Source organism: Eretmochelys imbricata, chromosome 1 (genome assembly GCF_965152235.1).
Source record: "Eretmochelys imbricata isolate rEreImb1 chromosome 1, rEreImb1.hap1, whole genome shotgun sequence".
In the NCBI taxonomy this organism is placed as follows: Eukaryota; Metazoa; Chordata; order Testudines; family Cheloniidae; genus Eretmochelys; species Eretmochelys imbricata.
The window spans coordinates 48,575,738-48,589,571 of NC_135572.1; the positions used below are offsets into that span (position 1 = coordinate 48,575,738).

At 43.4% G+C, this 13,834-nt stretch overlaps 1 long non-coding RNA gene across 1 annotated transcript; it reads right to left on the reverse strand.

Annotated features, from left to right (window-relative positions):
• Positions 1-621: 621 nt before the first annotated feature.
• Positions 622-4,270, reverse strand: LOC144260980 (uncharacterized). The gene is made up of 3 exons (XR_013345091.1): positions 4,137-4,270; positions 2,744-2,971; positions 622-1,970 (listed from the first exon to the last, which is right to left on the reverse strand). It is a non-coding gene; the product is annotated as an uncharacterized LOC144260980 (long non-coding RNA).
• Between the last annotated feature and the right edge of the window lie 9,564 nt (positions 4,271-13,834).

Below are 13,834 nucleotides of genomic sequence, written 5' to 3' on the forward strand. Positions count from 1 at the left end.
ACCTGGGTTTACATCGGCATAGCTACATCTCTCAGGATCGTGGATTTTTTACTCCTCTGAGAGATGCAGCTATGCAGATGTAAATTTTCAGTGTAGCCCAGGCCTCAGTTCCAAATTATGCACTCAAAAGAGCTGTAGAACTTAAACCGAACAATAAGGGGTATAGTACAATAAAGGGTGGAGAAAAGGAGGACAATCCATTATTGTAAAACACTACCTATTTCAGAAAAATCTTATAAAAACACAGCACATTTAAGTAACCTACGGCATGCACATTTCCAGTGGGCAAGTACTTCATCAAGTAATAGCACAAGTATGAACAACTGCCATGCTTTTATGTAATGGCATCAGGTTTCGCTATAGGCTGCACTATTAGGCTGGCATATTCATTTAGCTTATGAGTCATGCATTGTGTAAACATCATAACAGAGATACCTACAAACTAATGAATTGTGAAAGAACTATAACATTTCCCACTTCAGGCTTCCACCAGAGTATCACAAAATAATGTAAATATCACAAAAGCTAGTTAGCAAAAGAGGAATTATGCACTAGCCAGTAGTCAAGCCTTTGTCTTTTACAAGTCAGCCAGTAGCATTTCATAACTTTTATTTGAAACAACACCATTCACCATAATCATGCTGCAGAACACTAACAAGAAAAGGTAACATCTGAGATAGAAATTATCACTTTTATTTCAGAGACATGGCTTTTATGACCATCATCACTACAAACAATACACATCCGTGCCATGGAAATAGCAAATTTGAGGTCTTTCGTAGATTTTCGCTATTCTTCAGAATCTGAGCTTTCTTGCAGAGGAGGGAATGGGGGGTGGGGGTGGGGATGGGGTGGAAATAACAGTGTATATAGCCCTTTGTTTTCTAAAGACAGCTTTAAAAAACAACAACAACAAAAACCCAGAAACATTGCCATCATGTCCAGTCTGCAGCCAAACAGAATGAAAGACTAGCACTGAGAAAAGAAGGGTGTTGTTCAGCTACAGACCTACAGCAACTTAAAAGACTAAGGCCACGTCTACACTACAAACTTTGGTTACCTCATATCATTGGTGTTGTCAGGAATCGTCTGCGGCAGAACCAGTCTCCGGGCAACATAAGGAATGCAGCTAGCATGCAGTAGGCTGCCCAGTGGCCACACTGCCTGATTGGTGGGAAGAGTCACCAGATCAACCCTTAAGACCAGCAGCAGCAGTATTTTGGCAGCTGCTCAAAGCATTCTCCCATGGCTGCGGTAGCTCCTGCTCCTGCCTTGTGCCAAGCCTTGCCCCTCTCTTGCCTCACTCCAGGTAACTCAGTTCTGACCCTTGGCTCCAATTCCTAACTTCGGACTCCAGCTCTGGCATTCGGCCTCTGACTCCAGCTCTGACCCTGGGCTCCTATTGCCGGCTACCAACTCTTGCTCTAACCACTAGGCTTGATATTTCTGCCCATCTGAGTGCACAAATGTAGTCTGTTGTGGCTACAGGTACACCAGCCGTGGTTCTCATGGGTCAGTGCATGTGTGAAGCTGTGGTTTTCCTTGCTGTGTCCCCCTGTGGAGTGGTAAGGGTAGAGATGCAGCCCGGGATGCCACGTGGTATGTTGCGGGGGCGGGGGTACAGGGAGATACCATGGAGTTCTCCAAGGTCTGCAAAGGTGAGTCTGGGATATTTGGACCTGTTGGTAAACCAGAGTCTGCAGCATTTTAATTTGCTCCCTGAAGAGACCCATTAAGTCTTGGTGTATCTCCCCCTCTCCCTGCTGGCATTCCTGGGCTTTCTTCTCTCCACTTTTTCCCTCTCCATGCCATCAGCCCTCCAGGCCCTTTGTTCACAATCTGATGCAGCACCAGCTTGCAGGACCTCACTCAGTATATCCTCCCTAGTCCTCTTCTTTCTCCTCATCAGGGTCAAGTGATCTGTGGGTGTGGAGGGGGGACCCCTCAAGGCCCCATAACAGCAACAGCTCCTGATTAAAAAACAGATCTATCATTGGGCTTACAGTCACAACAGAGAACAGGTTAGTTTCAAAACTCCCTTCCCTTACTCCCATAAAACTTTTAATACAAGCCATGCTTATTAACACTTCAGCTTTGGAGCACCTCCGCACATCACCACTCTCCAGCCCATCAGGGTGAGTATGGCCTGCTGGAAGGCAGGGAATTTAAGTTGTATGAAACAATAACATACTGGTCCCTATTCCATGGGTACACATACAGGGCACTGGCACTGAATATTGGCACTATTTTCCACAGGTAGTGGTGATTTTAGCTGCTCTCTTACTCCCGAGGGTAACAAAAGGCACAGAGATGACAGCTGCTACTGGTGTCCTGAAGCTGCATGAGCCCGTATGTTGCTAGCTTGTTTACTGCAACAGAGACAGCACAACTCATCACAGGATGGCATGGGAGAGTGTCTAACTGCAGGGGAAGAAATAAGGCACCCAATTCCTAGAAACCCTCAGGAGAGGACTGCAGAGTATTTCCATGAAAGTTGCATTGAGATCTTTCAGGAGGATGCAAGGGGCATCAATCGCCATGTATATAAACTGCTCTGCCCCCTCCAGCCTAGGCTAACAGGGGAATGAAAAGCAGATACCAACCCTACCTCTGTTTGTTATACTGCTACCTCTTCTCGTACGAGTAAAACAATGAAAAGTCGATACCTGTGTCTTGTTAACTTGGGGATGGGCCATTTTTACATTTAAAACACTGTAAGGGAAAAATACAGGCATATACTAACCTGAGGTCCCTTCCCCTTCAACAGGTTAGTCCATGCTCAGCTGGCAGGACTGGCTAGACAGTGCAGGTGTCTCAGGCAGGTCCTGGCTCCTCGTGTCATCTCTCTCCTGCTCCTCCTCCTTCCAGTTCATGGCAGGGGCCTGTGGCTTGGGCTCTTCGGAGACATCCACAGTAGTGTGCAGGGTAGCGGTGGGGTCTCCGCCAAGTACAGCCTGCAGCTTGTCATGACCTATGAGGAAAGATTGAAAAAATTGGGTTTGTTTAGTCTGGAGAAGAGAAGACAGAGGGAACATGATAACAGTTTTCAAGTACGTAAAAGGTTGTTACAAGGATGAGGGAGAAAAGTTGTTTTTCTTAACCTCTGAGGATAGGACAAGAAGCAATGGGCTTAAATTGCAGCAAGGGAAATTTAGGTTGGACATTAGGAAAAACTTCCTGTCAGTGTGGTTAGGCACTGGAATAAATTGCCTAGGGAGCTTGTGAAATCTCCATCGTTGGAGATTTTTAAGAGCAGGTTAGACAAACACCTGTCAGGGATGGTCTAGATAACACTTCGTCCTTCCATGAGTGCAGGGGACTGGACTAGATGGCCTCTCGAGGTCCCTTCCAGTTCTATGATTCTATAAAAGCAGCAGGTCTGCGGCTCAGCACCAGTTTGATTGTTGGCCTCTGTGGCCTCGTGGGATGGCTGCCGCAGTTCATTTGCTTTCATGCAACACTGCTGCTGAGCCGTCATACTCCTTTGCTTGCATCCCTGGACAATCTTTTCATAGATGTTGACGCTTCTACGGCTCGCCCATAGCTGTGCCTGCACAGCCTTTTCTCCCCACAGGCCCAGGAGATCCAATATCTCCTGTCTACTCCAGGCAGGAGTGAGTCTAGTATGTAGAGCTGTTATGGTTGGTTGGCAGTTGCACACAAGGGAGAGCTGCTAGGTATGCATGCCAAGATGGGCAATCAGGAAAGGTATTTCAGAAATATGCAGTGGGCTTTAAAAGGGGGATTGCTGCCAGTCTCCATGACCTCTGGACAGTGGTGTTTACAATTGTGACAGAAAGGTCAGTGTCCAGGGAATGGGGCACTTTGGGACAGCCACTAGAGGACTGTTAAAGTCGACACAGGTTGTACAGTGTCTTCACTCCCCCTGCATCAAGCTCAGTAAGTTACCACAGCTCCACACTTTGGGGAAGGTGATTTTACTGTGTCACCATTTCAGGGTGCTTATATCAGCCAGACACAAACTGGAATGTAGACACATATGCACAGATAGGTTGACACAAGGAGACTTATTTTGGCCTAACTTTGTAATGTAGACCAGGCCTCACAGCGTTAACAGTTTCACAACATATTACATAAATTCAGCAAAAGCATTTGTCCAGTGTAGCTAGACGTACCTGGTATGCTGGCTGACGTTTCACACCTTTGAATGAATGTTCCTTAGAAAGTTACTGACGGATCACCTTCATTTTTTATTTTTAAGCAGTGGAAGTACTTAAACAACTAGATGGGATCCAGGCTGTCCTGTTCTCCTCTGTAGGAAAAGGGGCAGAATGAAACTAAGGGCTTGTTTGCATGGCGGGGTAATGCACTGTGTGAGGGTGTGGTTTCTAAAGCAGAGGTTCTCAACCTTTTTCTTTCTGAGGCGCCCCTCAACATGCTATAAAAACTCCAGGGCCCTGTGAGAAAGTGCAGGGAACTTGGGGCTCCGGGACGGGCCCTTGGGCATAGGTACAGTTTGACTTCTATTTTAGGGGGGGGGGGGGGCAGGGACCAGCAGGAATTGAGCCAGCTCCACACAGCAGGGTCCAGGAAGGCAGTGCCACCTCCACCCCCTGACTCGCCTCAGCAGGCCACCCAGCCTGTCTGGGTTGTGTGTGGTGGGAGCTCAGCTCAAACAATTTGAAAACTGCCCAGGGTGCAGGCACAGGGTAGCTAGGGGCTATGTGCAGGCACAGGGGTAGCTCAGGCAGGGGGTATCTAGGGGCTGTGTGCAGGCAGGGGGGTAGCTCAGGATGCAAGGAGGGCATAGTGAGGGACTGTGTACATCCAAGGGATAGCTCAGGATGTAGAAAAGGGGGTAGCTAGGGGCTGTGTGCAGGCAGGGGGGTAGCTCTGGGTGCAGGGAGGGGGTAGCTAGAGGCTAGAGGGGGATGCGCCAGGCGGCAGCGCTCCCAACCCAGGTGCTCCGGGCAGCGTAGCCAGCCCCAGTGCTCCCAGCCACCCTGCCTCCCTGAGGGAGGCGGGGCCGCCAGTCCTGGTGCTCCTGGCAGCGCGGCACCAGCACCAGTTGCCCTGCCTCCCGCAACCAGCTTGAGCCGGCAAAGCACTGGAATGCAGGGGGGTGCCTGGCCTGGGGGCAGAGCATGGGCAGGGCCATGCTAGGTTGGTTAGGAAGGCACAGGCTATGCCTGTCTATGATACCCGCCGCCCATGCCTGCTGTAGAAGATGGCGAGACTCACTGCCAAAACAGAAACCTCAATATCTGCATTAAAAAAACCAACTGTATCCTGTCACAGCAGAGTCTTTGAGAAATAAATCTTCCTCTGAGGATACTGATTCCTTCAATAAAAAAACTTCCACATCATTCTGTGAACTGCAGCAAACCAGTCTTGTCTTTCTGAGACCTTCTTGATGCATTATAACAGAAATAATAAAGGTCAAGTACATTTTCTTTGCTTTTCAGCTCACTGAAGTCACTTTGATCTTCTTCCTGAGACAATGTAATGGCAGAAACTCACCTTCTCATCCTTTCAGAGGTGCAATTTTGATAATGAGGGGCCCCAATTTTGCCCCACATACTTGAGACTGTTAGGAGCAATGATGGTTCAGCTGGAGAATTCTGAGCAAGGACAACTATCTCAAAATACCTGCTCCAAGCAGGCTTTGACCACAATTTCTGAAGCGGTATTGAATATATAGTTTGTCCTTTTCTACAGTTTGACATAAAATTGTGTTTAATGCCAGTTCAGCTACACCCATAGCTGGCACCAATTTTCAGCAACAAGTAATTTTGCTAGGTTTAGGAGTATTCTACTGCAGGCCTTTAAAATAATCTAAAGTCAATTATGTTATATCTGGTTCCACTGCATTCACAAACAAGCATTTTATACTGATTTTGGTAGGAAGCTGTCATTAAAATCACATCAGAAAATCTATGTGTAAAACTGAAGTATTTCATTCCCCCCAACCCCGGACTGGAGTGCTATTCTGTGACCATTTATTAAAAACTATTTTAAATCTGATAAACCCGACTGGGGAGAGAAACTCATTTTCAAAGCGACTTGGCTGTATTCATGGCAGTTTACTCGCAATCTGAAAGCCTCTCTCCTTTAGACTACCATCTTTAAATTATAAGCTTTTTACATGTAAGAAAGGGGGTATTTGTGAAACCAAGTTGACAATTTCCTCTTAAAATAAGAGTCTAAAGTTAAGGGTATTTTAACCAACAAGTGGAAGTGAGTACTAGTCTCTCTAAGGTTCTGATTGTGCAAACACTTGCACACCTGCTTAACAGTATTCACATGAGTAATATCATTGAAGTCAATGGGACTATAGACACAAGTAAAGCTAAGTATCTGCATAAACGTTTGATGAATTGGAGCCCACATTTACAAAGAGACTGGAAAGAAATGCAAAGGATGTTAATGTATTAAAATTACAAATACTCCTTATTCAACAGTAGAATTCTCAGAGAAACTTCTACTACTTTCAAGATTTTTCGTGTTTAAGATACAGAAACATGCGTGTGTCCACAAATATATTTTTATATACATAACTGACCCAATGTTCTAGTGACAAAGCAGACTGCTACCACACAGGGTTCCAAGTCTGGGCGCCCCATTGCACAGGTTAACAGGCAACAGTAGCAACCCTACCTCAACCCTTCTGAAAGGAGTTCATTCTCTTTACTCTTGAGTAAGCCCCTATTTGACTGATGCTCAGAGCACTCAACCTGGGTTGGCAAGACAGAAAATTCCCACAATGCAGGGGGCTGGGAGGGGGAGTTAAAGTGTGAATGGAAGCAAAGGAAAGTAAAATAGTTAAAGTACCTGATTAAACACTGTGTTTTAAATAAGAAGACTTAGTAATAGAAGAGTAAAATAACATGTATTTGTACAGATTTAAACTAGGTACAGTACCCACATAGTTTAATGGCAATATTTGCAGCGTAAAAGCAAAAGCAACGAGGAGTCCTTGTGGCACCTTAGAGACTAACACATTTATTTGGGCATAAGCTTTGGTGGGCTAAAACCCACTTCATCAGATGCATTACCAAGTGGGGGGTCAGTGCTAATGAGCCAATTCAATTAGGATGGAAGTGGCCTATTCTCAACAGTTTACAAGAAGGAGTGAATACCAAGGGCGGAAAAATCACTTTTGTAGTGCTAATGAGGCCAATGTAATCAAGGTGGCCCATTTCAACCAGTTGACAAGAAGGTGTGAGTATCAGCAGGGGGAAAGTTTTTGTAGTGACCCATCCACTCCCGGTCTTTATTCAGGCCTAATTTGATGGTGTCCAGTTTGCAAATTAATTCCAGTTCTGCAGTTTCTCATTGAGTCTGTTTTTGAAGTTTTTTCAAAGTTTTTTTGTTGAAGAATTGAATTGGAACCTTAATTGAATTAGCTCGTTAGCACTGACCCCCTCTTCCCCATTCTGTTGCATATGATGTCTTGTTCTATGACTCATGATACTTTGACTGAAGTATTTCACAGGGTGCACTACTCTTTTCACCCAAATGCAGAGAGTCCAAGTCAGGCCCTGTACACACCTAAGCACTTGCACAGCGAAAATAGCTGTAAAAATGAAACCTTTTTGATGCTACAGATTTGCATCAGGAGTATAATCAGAATATTTTAGTGCCAAAAGTAAGTTTGTAATTTTTTTCTCCTTGCTGTTAACCTGCAGGGCAAGCACAGCTAAGCACAGCAATGGTCACATAAACACCACCCTATACCAGAAACCTACTGACCAGTGTACTTACCTACATGTCTCCAGCTTTCACCAGACCACATCACATGACCCATTGTCTACAGCCAAGCTATTAGATACAACCGTATTTGCTCCAATCCCTCAGACAGAGACAAATACCTACAGGATCTCTATCAAGCATTCTTAAAACTACAATATCCGCCTGGTTAAGTGAAGAAACAGATTGACAGAGCCAGAAGGGTACCCAGAAGTCACCTACTACTAGATAGGCCCAACAAGGAAAGTAACAGAACACCACTAGCCATCACCTACAGCCCCCAACCAAAACCTCTCCAGCGCATCATCAAGGATCTACAACCTATCCTGAAGGACGATCCCTCACTCTCACAGACCTTGGGAGACAGACCAGTCCTTACTTACAGACAGCCCCCCAGCCCGAAGCAAATACTCACCAGCAACTACGCACCACACAACAAAAACACTAACCCAGGAACCAATCCCTGCAACAAACCCCATTGCCAACTCTATCCACATATCTATTCAAGGGACATCATCATAGGACCTAACCATACCAGCCACACCATCAGGGGCTCATTCACCTGCACATCTACAAATGTGATATATGCCATCATGTGCCAGCAATGCTCCTCTGCCATGTACATTGGCCAAACCGGACAGTCTCTACGCAAAAGAATAAATGGACACAAATCAGATGTCAAGAATTATAATTTTTTTCGCAGGAGTGGGTGGGTGAAATTCTGTGGCCTGTGCTGTGCAGGAGGTCAGACTAGATGATCATAATGGTCCCTTCTGACCTTAGTATCTATGAACATTCAAAAACCAGTAGGAGAACACTTCAAACTCCCTGGTCATTCAATAACAGACCTAAAAGTGGCAATTCTTCAACAAAAAAACTTCGAAAACAGGCTCCAATGTGAAACTGCAGAACTATAATTAATTTGCAAACTGGACACCAGCAAATTAGGCCTGAATAAAGACTGGGTCTTTGCAAAACCTAAAACTAATTTCCCCCATACTAATTTTCCCCTGCTGTTACTCACACCTTCTTGTCAACTGTTTGAAATCAGCCACTCTCATTACCATTACAAAAGTGATTTTTCCTCCCTAGGTGTCCTACCGCTAATTGAATTGTCTCGTTAGACTGACCTCCCACTTGGTAAGGCAACTCCCATCCTTTCATGTGCTGTGTATTTATACCTGCTCCTGTATTTTCACCTCCATGCATCTGATGAAGTGGGTTCTAGCCCATGAAAGCTTATGCCCAAATAAATGTGTTAGTCTCTAAGGTGCCAAAAGGACTCCTCGTCGTTTTCATCAAATCAAGATTACTATTATGGAAATATAGTTTCACTGGATGTACAGAAAATTCCACACATAACGCATAACCCTCATTCAACTTTAAAAGAATAGACCCAATAGTATTATCTGAAAATTTAAGGATCCTGTTAAGCACAAACCCTGTCTGGCTTCCATGTCACAGAAAGATGCAGAAGCAGATTTTTTCTCAGGGCTTCTGCAGCTTTCCAAGTTATGGAAACTTTATGTTCATTTTTTTAAAAACAGAATTGAGTCCTAATGACTCAGAAAGACAGATGCATAAGAGCTGCTGCAGTAAAGCAAAAATATTAGCACCAAACAGAGAAATGAAATAAGCTGATAGGAAAACACTGAATAGACTTACCAAAAAGCAGAACTGTCTCCTTACAAAAAGACAATAAACTCCATCTCTTTCAAAAAGTGTGACGGCTTGAAGTGTCGCAGAACTAATTTTCTAATGCTATAGTTTCCTCCACAAATGTTCAGCAACTATGCATTCTACTGACAAAATGTGAGTGGCACTTCATTTGAGGAATAGTTGGTGTTCGACTAACCAGCACAAAGCCCAAAAAGTCACACTAACTTATGTTAAACTTTAATATGCTAAAAAACATAATAAATCTAATCAGGATCTAGTATTTATCTGAACTGACCAAGGACCTCTGGGTTGTGTTCTGACTGTTTCACAAGTGAAGACTTTTCTTTGCCTGATAACTTCAGCTCATCATTCTGTGGCACAGGCTCCTCCGAATGGTAGAGTCAATGAATTGCAATTAGGGAAACAGGTTTCAGAGTAGCAGCCGTGTTAGTCTGTATTCGCAAAAAGAAAAGGAGTACTTGTGGCACCTTAGAGACTAACAAATTTATTAAACAGCTCATCATACAGCTCATCTAAAGAAAACAGAACCGGAAGTAAAAACGGCTGATCTGTTTTTAGCTATGTTTGTACTTTAAAAACCACTAAGTATTTCAAAAAAAGAAAAGGAGTACTTGTGGCACCTTAGAGACTAACCAATTTATTTGAGCATAAGTGAAGTGAGCTGTAGCTCACGAAAGCTTATGCTCAAATAAATTGGTTAGTCTCTAAAGCGCCACAAGTACTCCTTTTCTTTTTGCGAATACAGACTAACACGGCTGTTACTCTGAAACCTAAGTATTTCAAATAGGTATTTATTACTTTATAAGAACATTTTAAATCTTATACAAGGAAACTTTTTTTAATCTTGCTTGATAAAGTGATTCCAAATTATTTTGTCAGTTAAAACTGGTGGTTGCTTAATGCGATTTTGGCCAGAAAATAAAATTTAGCACACTTTCACTTTTGCTGCCTTTCAGTACTACTAAGAAAAAACTTAGCATTGGAGGGAGCGGGGTTTAATCACTGCACATTGAGAGGAGGTTTTCAATGAGCTATCCACAATGACACTCATATCTTTTTCATGAGTGATTACAGTTAATTTAAAACTCAGAAATATATCTAAGTAGTTCAAAGTCATTTCTTGCAACTAACTTTACCTTCCATTTGTCAATACTGAATTACATCTGCCATCATGTTGCCCATTCACCTGATTTATTAGGTCCCTTTGGAGTTCCTCACAATCTTCACTAATCTTGAAAAACATAAATAATCTTTCTCACCTATAAATTTAGACTCTTTACTTTCATTTACAGATCATTTATTAATGCATTAAAACCAGCTCCAGAGCAGATTTTTAGGAACCCTAATATTAGCCGCTCACAATACTGAAAATTGACCATTTATTGATACTCTGTTTTCTTTCTCTTACCAGTTACTAATCTGTGGCAAAACTTTACCTCCAAACCCATGACTTCTTAGTTTTCCTAATAGCATCTTGTTAGGAACTTTTTCAAAAGCTCATGGAAAGTCCAAATAAATTATGTCTTCTCCTTCTTCCACTATTTTGTTGACATTGTCAAAAAAAAATCTAGTAGACTAGAGAGATTTTCTTTTACAGAGCCATGCTGGTATGTCCTTTTTGAAAATCTAATTATTTCTTCAACCAATTTCTCTTTTACTGAAGTATGGATCATGGGTCTGTAAGTGCCAGGATCACTCCTAGTGACTTTTGGAAATCGTATGGCATATAGAAGGGTGCAAGTAAGCTGGTATGGGCCAGTACAGTGTACCGGTAAAAAGTGGCCACCGGTATCAGCCCGTAGTCAGCTGTACTGTGGCCGCACTTTAAGGACCCTGTTTCATGTGCTGCCATGGCAGCGCTTTAACATCGTTGCCCCTTTTGCCCCCCTCCCTGGGCGGCCGACGGGGTGGGGGCAAAAGGAGCAGCTGCCCTGGGGCCGGCGATTTAAAAGGCCCTTTAAATTCCTGCTGGAGCCCTGGATGGCGTGGGCCAGGCAGCGCAGATGGGCTAGCTGGGGGATGCTGACCGGAGCCGGCCCCCGTATCGGTAAGTGTTGAATGTTACTTTCACCCCTGGGCATATACAATATTTGCTAGCTTCCAATCTTTTGGTATAGTAGCTGATTTTAATGAGATTTCATATTTTTGTTAGCTGCTCAGTCAATTAATTCCTCAGAATTCTCAAATTAATACCATCAGGTCCTAGTGACTTGTTGATCTTTATTACTTTATTCTTGCACCTAATTTTTGACACCTCAGTCTGACAGCACCTAATCTGTATTTCTTAAAAAGATTATTAATCTCCCCAACATCCTTTGCAGTGAAAACCCAATACAAAGAAATCATTTAGTTTCTTTTCAATATCCTTATTCTCACTGTAAAGGAGTGGACTCACTGCTGCAGTGCCTCCTGATGGCCAGAGGTGGTGTAGTAATTCTGTCCCCTTCCAACAGCACCCCATTCTGATAGCTGCTCTGGTCTTCCAGTGATCTACCTTCCTATGAGTTGGCCCTCTGGCCAGGTCACAATTTAATCCGCTCTTCTCAGGGTAACAAGAATTCCAATGAAACAATGTCTAATACCTTCTATCAGATCTTTGGCCATGACTCTGGGCCTCACGGTCCTGACTCCCTTTTCTGAGGGCTGCCATCCTTGTGCCCTTCTCCAGCCTCACACCATCATACCACTGCTGGTAGGGAAACCCGGGCCCGCTCACTACAACCAGGTTTCAGTCCAGTGACCCTGTAACCAGCAGCAAAGGTATGCTCAGTCCAACTCCTTGCTGCTGCTTCCCTGGGTTTCTTCCTACTCAGCCTCTCAGTCCTTCCCCTCACAGCCTCTCTAAGCCCTCTCTTCTCTCAGGGTTGGGACTCTCAAGACCCTCCCCTGGAATCGGCTAACAAAATCCCAGCATAAAAGTATAAACAAAAGCCCACTTCTGACTTCCTTGGGCCTGCCTTTACATCCCTCTCACTTAAATGCCTCTCAGGCTCCCTCCCTGGGAATCCAGCTCCTGCTCTTTTGCCATGTGTTGGAATTATTAATAATATTTGAAATTACTAACACTAATTTAACCATAAATTCCTTTATTAAATCCCAGCGTACTTATATAGTTGCTCCTAACATGCCTAAGAAGCCTCAGTAATAAGCAATTTACTACATCCGAACAATAACAAAACATTTATAAGCATTTGATCAAGATACTTACATACAGGCTAATCCCAGGGATGCTTAGACCCATGTTGATTGACTCCAACGTGGTCAGGCAGGTATTAGCAATGAACTCTAACAGAGTTTACTTTTTATAACCATCAAGAAGCAAGTGATGTCATTGCTAAGTACTGATGTCAGCTACAAACCAATTTGAGACAGTTCACCCTTATTTCCAGTCTTCATCCAGATAAGATTTACAACCTCCTTTCTTCCCAAGGCCTTTCCTTCCCTCCCTCTCACTAGCCAAGTTTTTCCATTGCACTTGAATTCACACAGAAGATAACAGTGGTATGTGGGGTGGGAAGGTCCATGGCTCATTTTAAGACACATTCTCTTTGTCTTATTTAAAACCATCTTCAGACACCCCTATTGGTCAGAGGCCTTCTTTTTAGAAACTTTCCCTTATCTCAGGTTTCAGAGTAACAGCCGTGTTAGTCTGTATTAGTTATTCTTTGAGCCAGACAACCTCCCTACTTCATTCCTTCTGGCTTTAGAACTTCTTATTTTCAAGGCCTTCCTTCTACCTGCTAGTCAAGGGCTTTCTTTATAACACATATTTCCTTAAGATAAATATGAAATTAAAGAATTAGAGTTATCCTACTTTCCCCACCTTAAAACCCTACATACTACATCAGGCTTACTACATTAAGCATTTTAACATTTTTTTTTTATTTTGCAACATTTTGTACAACTACTAAACTTGACAATACAAAATCAAAATTACAATGATCACAATTGTATTGACAACCACCAAAGCTTTGAATGACCATTTTAACCGCAGTTATAATCCCATGCATATTCCCATCAGGAGGGCTAGTTAACTCCTGAATTCCCTCTTCCTGCCTCTTCAGCTTTTAAGATCCAGGGTCAAGGGGAAAATACTAGGCCCCAACTTCAGTACTGCTTTTGCAGCCTCCTCCTGTAATCTGAATTCAGCCTGTAATTCAGTTACATTACAGAAAAATGGGCATGGGATATAAAGTCTTTCCATTTATCACTACAGTGAATTTTAGTGTGAAATACAATCAGAATAAGAGTCTTTGGATCCATACCAAAAATGGTTACTTCTAGCCACTACACAATATTTACCATTCCCAGCATAAGCAGTTTTTACTTCACCAGTTCCCTAGCATCTCAACCAGATTGTGCAGTTTGGAGACTGCTCTCCCAAAGTGAACCTGCACCCAGCAACACGGTCTGTAAAACATTACAGCTGCACATGTAGGTGTCC